This window comes from Callospermophilus lateralis, unplaced genomic scaffold (genome assembly GCF_048772815.1).
Source record: "Callospermophilus lateralis isolate mCalLat2 unplaced genomic scaffold, mCalLat2.hap1 Scaffold_530, whole genome shotgun sequence".
NCBI classification, from domain to species: domain Eukaryota; kingdom Metazoa; phylum Chordata; class Mammalia; order Rodentia; family Sciuridae; genus Callospermophilus; species Callospermophilus lateralis.
Window position 1 is genome coordinate 422,753 of NW_027514463.1, and position 13,781 is coordinate 436,533.

Here is a 13,781-nt window from a genome sequence, read left to right on the forward strand (position 1 = left end):
GAGGGCCTCAGGGCTGTAGGAATGAGAATGTGGGCCAGGAGAGGAGAACAAAGTTCCCCTGATGTGGGCATGTGCTCCCTGTTGGAGAGCACCCAATTGGGCTTGGCACAGGTGAGAGCTGAGAACGGGCAGCAGGGAAGAAATGGCTTGGGTCCTCTCAACTTCCCAGGGGAAAACTGGGTCAGCTGGACTCCTGGCTGGGCCACCCCTCACTTCAGTGTCCTCATCCATTCCTGTCTACATGCTGTATGTCCCCACCATCTACATGTACCTTGACCACAGAAGACCAGGCAGAACTTGTTCTTCTGGCCAGGGTTCCTCCACCTCCAGCGACAGCCATCCCTGGCTGTCAAGTCCTTCTTTGGTCCCAGGCAGAACCCTCTGCTAGGTTAGCTATGACCCAGCATCCAGAGGCCAAGCTGCAGGGCCCCTAAATGCTGACCTCCAATCTCACCCCTTCCAACCTGTCTTGAGAAACTGAGCAGGTCTTTGGTGACCTTTCCTGAAGACAGCAGCAATTGCCCAGGCCACTGTTTTTGTCCTGGGGGAGGAAGGCAAGCAATGACTTGGTCAGTACATGGTCCACCCAGCAGAGGCCAGGAAGAGCACTGGCCAGAGATTTTCTACTTGAGTGAAAGAAAATGATCAAACTCATGACAAGCTCAGCCTGATTCCCAAAGTCCACAGGCCTCACAGGCCACCTTCCACAGAAGCCAGCTCTTTGAATGTGTTCTATGCTGTAAGTTCAGCAGCAGGACTTAACATCTGGCTAGGCCCCTCTCTTTATGTGAGGCTAGAAGAGGCCATCTCAAAGAACAACCAGAAAGAGGGGCCTGAGCTTTCTTTTGGAACATGGTATAGGTTCACCTTTAAAGATGAATGTCAAAACCAGAAGACAAGTTCAAAGCCCTCAGACATCAAGTGCTTAAACAAAAATGCTTAAATTCCTCTTCAGAAGAGGAAAGAGCAACTTAGCAAAGCTAATGCATAATATGGATGAAAATGCTCATAACCAGGGAAGGTCTGACAATATTCTGCTCTCCTGAGAAGCTGAAGGGTGGAAGGAAAGAGAAAGGGACATGAATGAACAGCAAAACCATCCTTGGTGTCTCCAACAAAGGCACAGTCCAAGTCCCAAATGATAAAGGTGAGTTTATTTAATCCTCTGATGGAAACAAGCAGAAAATAGCATGTGTCACACTGTCCTTCCAGAGGGTGGGATGGTGACTGGAAAATAGGTACAGAGCAAGTTGCAATGTAGAGACACCCAACCAATGATGTAAGGCATTTTGTATTCACTGATTGCTGCTGCTAACCTGCCCACTTCTGTAAATACCCCATAATAAGAAGGAAAGAAGATGCACAAGAAAACATCTGAAGAGAAACACATCATCAAAGCAATGTGAGATCAAATTAAAATTTTCAAATTGAGCCCACATCTATGCCATCAGAAAATGTACAATAAGAAAATGAAATTTGAAAACTTCAGCAGAATTCAAAATACCATCTGAAATCCAATAGGAAAATGTAAAAAATAAAAATAAAAAAAAACTTCAAAGAGATTCTAGAGGAAGACTTTACCACTTATAGAATCAAAAGACATTTTCTAAAGTACATAAAAATATCAGCTGGACCCCTAAGTACTTCTAGGTGACCAAAGGCTGGCCAAAGTACTGAAGATAAATTTAAATGATCCACTTATTCCGACACTGTCAGATGATCCCCTATGAAGAAGAAGCTTCAGAAAAGTGGCAGAGATCAATGTCCCCTGAGAGAAAGGGCAGGCACTTAAGGAGAGGAGATGAGAAGGACCGTCACTCATCAGCTAAATGAGGTTTTGCATCTGAGCTTTTTGCAGGTGCTAGGACTGGGCTCCCCTGGAGAACCAGGGCCTCAGATTCAGCAGAAAACACCTCCTTTCTGGAGAATTCTTGGGGATATCTAATTTTGTATTTTTTTTTATATTTGTTGATGGAAAAGGAAAAGCAAAACATTGTAATGAGAACTTAACACATTAAGAATCAAACCTCCCATCTTCTCTTTCACAGTCTTTGAAAGGACAATAAAGAGTAAGAGAGGGATTGAGAGACAAGAAAGGAGAGATGAAACAAGAGAGAGATGGAGGTGGGAGAGGAGAGAGAAAGGGGAAGAGAAAGGGGAAAAAGAAGGGAGGGAACAAGGCAGTGAGGAGGGGGCAGGCAGGCCAAGCAAAGCAAAGAAACAGGCTGGCAGCAAACCATGAGATTATAGCAATTTGAGGGATACTGTCTTGATTATGGCTCAACCCAAAAGCTGGTAGCTGCCTCCTCCTAACATCCAGAGAGTTACCAGAAGCTGCATGGTACAACTGAAGAATCTGGGACCAACTTCCATTGGAGAACTTGGTGCTTGCTAACCAAAGAAAGGAAGAAGAGTTGCAAGTGTCTTAAATTCAACTTAGTCTCTGAAAGAAATGGAATTTATTGGATCCTAAAGGGAAAAATTCAAATATTGGTTTCAGGTATAACTTGCTGTAGGCATCCAATCTAAGTCCATATAAGTCCTTGTTTCTGTGTTGGATTTATAAATTTATAGGTGGACTTTCCATATGTCATGGGAAATTTGTTCACCCAGCTTCTCCAGTCATACCATGCAGCATGTGGGTTATATCTGCTCAGACCTCACAGTGCGCACACTCAAAAGAAACACTATTTTCCAGTGGTTCCAAGCAAAATCCTGGGATAGCTTTCAATGACTTGTGTTTGGTCACATACCCATCAGGAAAAGGATACTTGCTTATCAAGGTCAATATGATGGTGTGGATTGACATCAATGTGAACCCCAAAACTACAGATAATAAAATAGAGGTTTCCTCAAAGAAAAAGTGAGGAGAAGGTAGAATAAATGCTAAGCAAACAAAAACTCTAGGCGATGAGTGTAAAGGTCCTTGAAAAACAGCATCCAGTGTTCTGGCTCATATTTAAACTACAGTCACTGCTTAAATAAGCATTGTCATGTTTTGGATATAAGGTGTCCCCTAAAAGTTTCTGTGTTAATGCAAGAAATAAAATAATTAAATTCTGAGAGTTGTAAACTAATCAGTGGATTAAAGTCATTTGAGGGATTAATAATTTGAATGAACTAACTGGGTTGTAACTGTAGACAGGTACCATGGGACCACAGAAATTGAGTCACTGGGGGCATGCCCCTGGAGATTGTATCTCTTCTCTTTCCCTTTCTCTCTTTCCTGGCTGCCATGAACTTATCAGTTTTCCTCTGCCCAACCCTCTGCCATGATGCTCCATCCACCTGGGGCCTGGAGCAATGCAGCCACTCAACTGTGGACTGAACCTCTTTAAAAGAAAATGCAAGATTAAAAATTTCTCCTCTGAGTTGTTCTGGTCAGGGATTTTGGTCAAAGAAATCAAAGCTTAACTAACATAGAAATTGATACAAGAAATGGGTTTGCTGTGGTGACTAACCTGACCATGTGGTTCAGAAGCCTTTGGAGTTGTTTTGTGGGAGTAGTTGGAGAGCCAGGAGCTAAAGACTGGGGGAGTCTCAGGCTGTTGTCTGCAGAGCTTGATGGGCAATTCTGGTGGGAGTTCAGAATACCCAGACAACAGAGTTTTCTCAGGATGCAGGTCCATGTCCCATCCTTCTGCATACTCGGTGGGAAACAGTGACCTTGACCATGACCATCAGTAAATATCTTCAGAAGGGCCCAGCTACTGCACACTTCCACAGGGGAGAGCAACTCAATAAAAAGGAAGCACCTTGGCCCAAGGAGACAAGAGATGAGCCAAGTGTTTTAGTTAGTTTTCTGATGCTTAGAGTTTCAGAGGTCTTAGTTCAGAGAAGGCTGGCTCCATTCCTTAAGGATCAAGGTGAGGATGAAAATCATGGCAGGAGAGGCTAGCAAAGGGAAGAAGACACATCATGGTAACCAGGAAGTAGAGAGAGAGAGACTTCACTTGCCAGATACAAATATATATCCAAAGTCACACCCTAATGCTCACCTCCCCCAGCAACACCCCCACACTTCAGTTGCCACTCAATTAATTCCTATCAGGGGATTAATTCACTGATTGGGTTAAGACTCTTACAACCAAGTCATTTCCCCCTTGAACCATCTTGCATTTTCTCACACGTGAGCTCATGGGGGGCACTTCATATCCAAACCATATCACCAAGGATGCAGGAGGGCAATGCACTGGTGATGGCCTCTGATGGCTTTGACTTCTGGTCAGGGCTACCAGCTTGCCATCCATATTTTGGCATGATGGTAGGAACAAACTTGTCTGCATCACTGAGTGTACCCTGTGCTCACATGTCCCTGGGCCCTACCAGCCTTCCATGCCTAACCTCCCTCTTCTCTTTGTTTGTCATAAAATTTGTCCCCTTCCACAGTGCATCTCCTTCTTTTCTGCCTTAGGTCTTACAGAAATTTTCTCCCTGGCCTGGGAACCTCCACTTATGCTCTTTGCATGTCTGGTTTCTCCCTGTCATTCAGGTCTCTGTTCAAAACTCATGTTCATAGCTGTCTTTCCTAAACACCTGTCTGCAGTGGCACCCTGGCTGTAGTCCTTGAAACCGCTCAGTTTTGCCTTCTTCACAGAACACACAAGCAGGGCATTTCCTGGTTGTTATCTGGGCTGTCATCTTGGTCTTATTGCTGGACCAAACGGTCCTGCTAAGCAGGGCTGTATGTCCCATTTGACACTGCTCTCTGGTACCTATGAAGGGGAGAAAGACTGGCCCTTTAGGTCAATGGCTTGCCCTTGATTTTACCTGAATTCCCACCATGCAACCATGGAAACAGAGGCAGAGCACGGATGTGGAGTGCACATGGCACCCTTGGAGAAAATGACAGAGATGGAGTTGGAAACAAATGCAGTTTTCTATATCACTAGAACTATCTGCCTGAGCATTTGATGCTATACTCCATCCAGTTTTAGGAGAGGCAACCTCATTGTTTTGATCAATTCTAATAAGGTATAATTTATGTATTTAAAAAACACTCCAACTACATCTATGCAAAGCCTTAGACCCCATGAGCTTTGACATAGATGCAGGTGAAACTACCACAATTAAGATATACAACACTTTCATCTCCCCCAAACCTCCTGTCACTCTCTGCCTGTCTCTCCAGCAGCTCCTGGCCCCGAGCTGCTAGTATTATTCTTTCTGACACAATGCATCAGTCTTCCATTTCAAGAAAATTAAAATAAATGGAATTGTAGAACATGGATTATTTTGTGTTTGACTTCTTTCTGTCCATATAATGATTATTGCCACATTTATTATTAGCCTCTTCCTGTGGTGGAGTGATATCATTCTGTTATATGTTTGTTTCATTTTTAATATCACTTATTATGGACTTGTTACTGGTATGTGGGTGTCTCTGTTGTCCTAATTCAGCCTGAGCCCTAGGCAGGGTCTGGGAACCTAGGAAGGGAGCTACAGAGTTCCATTCTCTTCTGGTGGTGCCCAGACTCTGTCTCATTTTATGTGGAGTCTCACCCCTGTGATTTCCTAGATTTCCTGAGGAAATTTTTTATTCTGTGCTCCAACCAGCAGCAAAGAATCATTGCATGTGTCCTGGGAATCCAAGAGACGCCCCCTCTCTCTTAAAAATATCAGAAGGTTGTGCTTCTACTGCTCCTGCAGGAACAATGGGCTTGTCCATATCCTGAGGGTGGAGGGCTTAATTCTGCTCCCCTGATGATGTCATGCTTTGGTTTAGTTGGATGAACTTCTGGGGAGCAGGGAAGGCATAGTGTCCCATCCCAAGAAACCACAGGTCCCAATATGTATGCCAGGCCACCCTAGTGAGAACTTCTCTGGCTTCAGTCTTTCCCCCAAGCACCTGTCCAAGGTTCAGTGAAGGACTTCCATGTGCATCTGGTCCCCTCTGTGTCTGGGGCCTGCAGCTTCTCCAGACTGGCCTGCCCACTCACACATAGTCCTTGGCTGCTCCTGAACATCTTTACTGTCTACCCCTGGCCACCTGCAGGACAGCCACCTCTTTATCCCACATTCTGACACAGGTAAAAGCATCTGGTTGTCCTGTCTCTCTGTGAAGGTTCCCATTCTTTCTTGGGAATCAGTTTACTTAGTGGCTTCAAAACCTCAGCTCTCTGATGGATACTAAAACTTTTCTGATTTTGTAGATGACCTGGCCTTTCCTGGTATTAAGTGAGGTGTTCTTAGCCCATGCCTAAATCCTAAGTAGAGGGAAAGGCTCATTCTTAGCATTTTCCCCCAATTCTTCACATTTCTATTTTTCTATTCTGGGTTCCTCTTATCACTGAAACCAGATATGTCACCCGGTTCTAATGGCAAGACTTGGGCATGTACATAAGCATGAGACTGACCCCAGAAAGATGACAATTGCCAAGTAGGCACTTGAGCCCAAAATACTGAGCTTTAAATTTGTAAATATATCAATTTAAAAACATCACCTAAGATATATAATACCCTTTGGTGAGATATTACTTTATTCCAAGATTTGAGATGTCCACATCTTCAAAAGATATAGAGTTGAGACTCTATGTGAGATTTCTTACATATAAAGAACCTTAAGAATCATACGAAAAAAATAACAAAGATTATGAAAAGATGATTCATCAAGGAACAAGTACCAATATGCAATATTGAGCAAAAATGTCTCAACTTCACCAGTAAAAATTGCATGTACAGTGTGGTCCTCCCTCTGTCTCCCCAGGGACCTGCAGACACCAAAATCAAGGGTGCTCAAGTCCCATATACAAAGAAGTGTGACATTTGCCTAGAACCTGTGTGTGTCCTACTGTTCCTTAAATCATCTCTAGATCATTGCCTGATACAATGCAAATACTGTGTAAATGGCTGTTGTTCAGGGAACAGTGAGAGAAATGAAGGTCTGTACATGCTCAGCACAGATGGAGTTTTTAGAAATACTTGTAAACTAAGGTCATCTGAATTCTCAGATGTAGAATTCATGGATACAGAGGGCCAAGTGTACACAACAAGATATCAACTACATTGACAAAAATGTCTAAACATGTATTTCTGTAGGTATACAGCTAATGTATGATATTATCTAATATAGTAATAGTTATGGGAAGACAGAAAATTGTGCTAGATGCCAGGAAATATCAGAGCCATTTGCAAGGCCACATTCACAGTGTTGTGCGTTAAGAATGTTAAAACTGGCATTTCAACCTTGACCCATCTTTCTCACATCTTAATGTGTACACTGCAGAATTTATCATGAATTGCAAACAATGTTTTAGTTCAAATATGTTCACTCATCCACTGTTTAAGATAATGAAATGCTGAGCAGACTGAATATAATAACACAGGATTGGTTCCATTGTAACTTGTAAATGGGAAACCTGTGAGGTAAATATCAAAAGCCAACAGTTGGCTGGGGATGTAGCTCAGTTGGTAGAGTGCCTTGCATACACAAGGCCCTGGGTCCAATCCCCAGCACCACAAAAACAAAACCAAACAAAAGGGCCATTAAATTCTGCTGGTCTCACTCAGTGAGGTAAATAAACTGTAATTTCAGTGTCAATACTTACAAAAAATATTTCACATATAAAATTTCAGAATGAGGGTTTCTTTTCAAAGAACAGGGAATATCTGGAATTCTCTATTCCAGACTCAAACAACAATAATAGTAATTATAATAAAAATTCATCAAAAATAAATAGTCATCATAATTAGTAAAATCATAAATTCAGTTGCAGCTGGTATATTGTTCCCTTCAGACTGGCCACCACTTTCCAGGTCTCTGGGGTGCCCCCATCTTTCATTCCACTATGTCCATTTTTTATAATTTTACTTTACCTGTCTGAATCCCATTAGCACTTACACTATGACCCTGGGATTAAAAGACAACAGCACCTCATGCATTGGAATGCTAGTCACCCATTAACCAGATGAAAAGAGGGCCCCATGTCACTGCAAATGTGATTCCTTCACTGCATATCTCTGCATTAGATTTTTATGCTGCATCACAAATGATCATCTGTGACACAAGATCATTCTCTCACACAGGCACAGGATAACAGGGCTCTCTGCTCAAGGTCTCAAAGACAATAGGTGTCAGCCAGGTCTGGAGTCTCATTTAAGACTGGAGCTCTTCCAATTTCATGTCTGTAGGTGGAATCCCTTTTTGTGGATGAAGAACTCATGCTGAGTTGTTACTTCAAGGCAAGCAAGGAAGTGTCCATTGCTGTGTCTACCCTCTGAGTACAGGAAAGTCCTTAGTCTCCTTGTAAGGGCTTACCTGATTAGGGAAGGACACCATGGATGCCTCGCATTTGATTGCCTCAAAGTCAATTGATTAGAGACTTTAATTATGCCTGCAAAATTCCTTTATCTTTGTCATATAGGTAAACATATCTGTAGATCTCACTCACAAGCAAATGAGCTTATCTTCCAAGGAGTAAGGTTCTTGCAGGCCAACTTAGAAGGTTAGTGGTCCCAACAGTGCTAAATGCATTTTTTTTTTGCTAAGAACAAATGACTAAAAAAATTGCACCAAAATTTTAACCACAGTTTCTTCTGACTATCAAAATGATGTATCCAATTTCTCTCTTCTTTGTAGACATCAGTATTTTTCAGATATTTTATGGGAAATGAACTTGTATAATAAGAAGGGGAAAAAGACCCCAGCAGGTGACAGAATCCTGTTTATATAATTTGAGCTCCCAAAACTAGTGAAGCCTGAAACCCTGAATGTGTGCAAGGTCTGATAAATTTTCCCTTGGAAAACAGAATAATAACAAATTTCAAAGCTTTTTTTCTTTTTTTTTTTCTCTCCTCTTGCATATATAAAGAGCAATAACCTTGGAAATCAAGCCAGTGGATTGGCTGGAGCTTCTGAATTTGATCCCCAGTATAATAAAGATGCTACAAGCAGACCAACAGATAATATTCTAATACCTCAGCTGATCAGAGAGATTGTCAGCATTTATTTAAAGAAGAATGAGCCTCAACTTACCTGCCCATATAGCCTGAAGGCCAGAGTTCTTTTACTGTCTCATCTTGCTAGAATGAAAATTCCTGAGACCCTTGAAGAAGATCAGAAATTTATGCTGAAAAATGCCCTTCTTTGCTTCAAGAAATGGTACTATCTACTATTCAGTCAAAGAATGAAAAATTAAAGGAAGACTTAGAAAGGGAGCAACAATAGTTGGATGAACAGCAACAAATAATGGAATCTCTTAATGCACTTTACAATGAATTGAAAAATCAGTTTGTGACATTTTCTGAAACAAGAATCTTTAGTGAGCTGAAAACTAAAATGCTCAATATAAAAGCATTCAAGGAGAAACTCTTGAGTACCTTGGGTGACTTTCTAGAAGACCATTTTTCTCTGCCTGATGGGAATGTTAAAAAGAAAAAGAAAAACATTCAAGAATCAACCAAACAGCTGATAACACCGCATGAAATACTACAGATTCTTATAAATAGATTACTTGATGTTCTACATGATCCATATGTCAAAATCAGTGATTCCTTTTGGCTACCTTATATTGAGCTGCATAATGGAATTGCTTTGAGACATCCAGAAGATCCAACCAGATTGAGATTAGAAGCCTTCCATCAATAAGAAGATGTTCTTTTTTCATAACAGGAAAGAATCTTGTCATCTAAGGATAATGGAAACAGGACTATTTGAATAAAAGAATATTATTTGCAAATCAAAATAATAATCCATCTTTCTTTTATCCTTAAGTGACATGTATTGCCATTTCTTTATTTTAAAAATGGCCCTTTCTTATTCATTCAGTGCTATGGTATTTTAAACTGTACAAAGAAAGCAAGTAAAAAATATTGTAGATTTATAAAGCATTAATGTACTTTGCCTCATTCGATGTTCTTTGGAAAATTCTTTGTTAATTTAGGATATTCCTAATGTAGTAATAATAATTTTCTTTTCAATTTTATGGCAGTATATTTTATGCACGTTAAGTTTTATTTGTATTTAAGAATTATATTTAGGAATTATAATGGAAAGGTCATTTAATTTGCGGATGTTTATAAAATTGAAGTAATATCCCAAGGAGAAAGTGACATAATTAAAAATACTAGCAAATCTAAAAAAAAAAATTTGGATCCATTTTTTCATGAGCACTCATCATATATGATATATGGACATATGTACATTCAAACATATGACACAAAACACAAGTGTGCACACATAATATAATACAACACATAGCATAATAGTAAAGGCCTTATAACTTTTTACAGGTGAAATCTCCATTGCAATGTTTAAAAACTCTATAGTCAAAAAAATAGAACTGATCAGCAAAACATTAACCTAGGTCTGTATGAGCTCAAAAAACAAAATAGAACTTCATGATATGGGAAAGGGCAATAATAAAATAGATATTGAAAAAAGCATCCTGGTTCTGTTGCAGATGTAAGGGTAGCCAAACTGGAGTTCTGGACATCAGCTGTTATGGATTTGAGCCAAATCACTTCTTTTTGGTCTGTAGAAATCACTTTAGTTAATCTTTCTGGAATCCAAATTGGCTGCTGTTCTCCCTGTGGAAACACACAAATAAGACCCCTGACTCCAGGCAATCACTGGGTCAGGACCATAGTTAATCTCTCTGGAATCCAAATTGGCTGCTGTTCTCCCTGTGGAAACACACAAACAGACCCCCAACTCTAGATAATTACTGGGTCAGAGCCTTTCAATTGTCCTGTTAGAATATCCTTCCAAAGTACCTTGGGCTTATGTTCATTTTTTGGACACATAGGTGACATTACCATCTGTTGGCTTTGCCAACCCTTTGCTCCAGAGCCGCAATCAGTCCTTCTCTGGAAAGCTAGCATTTCCTGGGACTGGGGAAACTTGCTTGTGTTTATTTTTAAATTTGATCTACTTTCCATACCTAAAGCAGGCAAGAATGGACAGAGGCAGGCTGCCTTTGCTGACTCAGGGAGAACACAAGGAGAGGTCAGTGACCTGATGGCACCTGGTGATTCTGAAATCTGGTGAAGTGCAGCAAGGTGAAGCCCAGCAGCAGCCTGTGGAACATGACCAGGGATATCAGAGCACTGTTCCAGTGAAAATGAGCTGAGAGAGACCTTTAGAAAAGCTCCTTTATTTTGATGGAATCTGATACAGTAATTGGATTTTTTGCAAAAAAAAATTGTTGTGAATAAAGCATCTTTATGACAATCTCCCAAACTCAGAAATTTGCAGCCAAAAAATATTTACCAATCTGTAGGTTAAGTAATGGAGTTTGGGAAGAAGGTGGGGGTTGAGGGGAGAGAGAGAGAGAGAGAGAGAGAGAGAGAGAGAGAGAGAGAGAGAGAAACAGCTCACTGATTGTTTACAGTGCTGTCTGCCATCCATATACCATTTGCTATCACAGATTTTTGATCAATAAAAACTGCTTTAAGCATTGCTCTCACCTCTGCTGAGGTGAGTACATATTTGTCTTGAGTGTACAATCATCTCATTTTTAGCTACTCCAGCACCAAGAGGTAGAAGCTAGAACTGCACAGAAAAATCTCATGGTCACCCAGTGTGATGTTCTGTTCTAATATTGGGCACCAAGACTACCTTTCCCGGACTTGGAAAATGTGGTCTGTGTGGCTCACTGGCTGGTCTTCCCCCAGAGGAAAATATAAAGTTCTTGTTTCCCAGGTGCCCCTTTGTTTGTACTTACATTTTTCTCCTGATTGACAAAATAGAGGAGATTGTTAACAAACCTTTTTCATAGATGACTAAAAATTACTTGTTACAATTTTGACAGTGGAAAGTAAAAACAATTTAAAAAAAATTTATTCTGCACAAGGGAAACTTTTTTTTTTAAACCACTGTCATGCTGCATTATGTCTTTGAGCTATTTTCTGTTTTAATTGGAAGGCCTTGGAGGATGCACATGCCGGAAGCTAGGGGGGTCTGCCGGACACTAGCAGGGGCAAGTAACTCATTATGCCATGCAGGTCCCGGCCCTGATTCTATTGCAGAAGGAAGGAGGTTCTCTGGAGTTCTGTGTCCATGGGTGATGCTGCAGCTACCAATTATGCTAATTCCTGCTTCCTTGCAAATAGACCTGTGTTTATTTTGTGCCTCACTAGATGCCCCAAAAGACACTTTAGAAATAATTCCCATATTTAAAGGCAGACTGTGTTCTGGTGTCTCACTGTGAGCTGCTCCAGCAGGAAGCCCATCAGGGTTGTGGAGAGAGTGCTGGCTTTGGAGAGGTGGGCTGGGGGGCTCTCCTGTCAACTCACCACTCCTGTCTCTGCCCCCTCACCTGTGCCTGATCTCACATCACCTGGAGGCTCTCCCAGCTCAAGCCCCTCCCGAGGAACTTAACTTGCTTTTCCACCCATTCCTCATGGATTGTGGGAATGTCTCCTACATGGTGGTTAGGGCCAGTGATGATTTCACTGCTTCCTGATAGAAGTTGGAGAAAACATCCTTCAAACTGAAAATTCTAACATCTCCATTGACTCACAATCTCCATGGCTTTGAAAAGCCTTCTTGCTTAGCCATCAGGCTGGAAAGCAGACAAGGTTTCAGAGGCAAATAACTGTGTTTCTGATCTTACTTTAGGGTTGTGCTTTCTATATTAGAGTCCAGATTAGGTTTTATTTAATTTAGTAGAAAAATAGAGGGGATTTAGAATGGACGTTAATTTAAATAAAAAGGGAGTGTTAGTAAATCAAAAAGCATTGAATTTCTACTGACTTTGTCCCTTCTAACTATTGTCCCTGCTCAGTCATCTTTTATAGTTCACTGAATTTAGGTCTAAGAAGCTCTTGGGCACTCTCCCCCATGTCCATGAAAACACACTCACCACTCAGGTACCCCATTGCCTGCCTTCACAGGCTCCATCTCCATTTACTCAAGAAAAATGTAGTACAGGAAGAGCCTGTGTGCTTGAGATTTCCTTGAAAGAGACCATGGTACCCCTGAAGCCCTTTGAAGGTCATACATGCAGACCACCTGAGGCATGACTCAGCACCAAGCAACAGCCCTTTCAGAGCCCTCCCACCTTGAACCATGAAAACACCCTCCATGGGTGATAAGTTCCAGTAGGTAGTTCAGGAGGTAGTACTGGCTACCTCCTCCTCATCATCTCTGGGTGGAGCCTTGTGCTGACCTCTGGGACAAAGCAACTAGATCCTTCCCTAAAGGAGCTAAGAGAATGAGAAAATCACCAACAAATCATGGTCAGAACTCACCCTTCTTTGGGGTGGGGTGGGATGAGCAAAGCTGGGAAGGCTTTCTACATTATGTGGAGCAGAGGTGATTGGCAACTGTTAACATTAAGCAGAAGTTATGAGTGGGGATAGTGTGTAAATGAGTTTCAAGGAAAGCTCAATACTTCTGTGGAGAATAAAATATCACACGCATCCAGATGTTTCTTCTACCACTACCACCCGTTAACTGGGTACGTTAGTCCATTTTTCATAACTATAACATTATGCCTGAAGCCAACTACATATGAAGAAAAAAGTTTTGGGGGCTCATTTAAATATGATCAATTGATCTTTGATAAGGAAGCAAAGGCAATGCAATGGGGAGAAGAGATTCATCTTTTCACCAAATGGTGTGGGCACATCTAGACTTCCACATACAAATAAAAAATAGAAAAGAATCTAAACACACACCTTGCACTCTTCAAGCACATTAAATCAAGACAATGTAGACCTAAATGTGAACTTGAAACTCCTAGAAGATAACATAGGAGAAAATTCTAGATGGCTTTTGGGTGCGGTGATAATGTTTTGGATTTAACACCCAAGAATGACCAATAAAATACACAACTGGT

The 13,781-nt window shown here is 41.2% G+C and overlaps 1 pseudogene; it reads left to right on the top strand.

Annotated features, from left to right (window-relative positions):
- Nucleotides 1-9,097: 9,097 nt before the first annotated feature.
- On the top strand, nt 9,098-9,586 carry LOC143389294 (centromere protein K pseudogene; annotated as a pseudogene).
- Nucleotides 9,587-13,781: the final 4,195 nt, after the last annotated feature.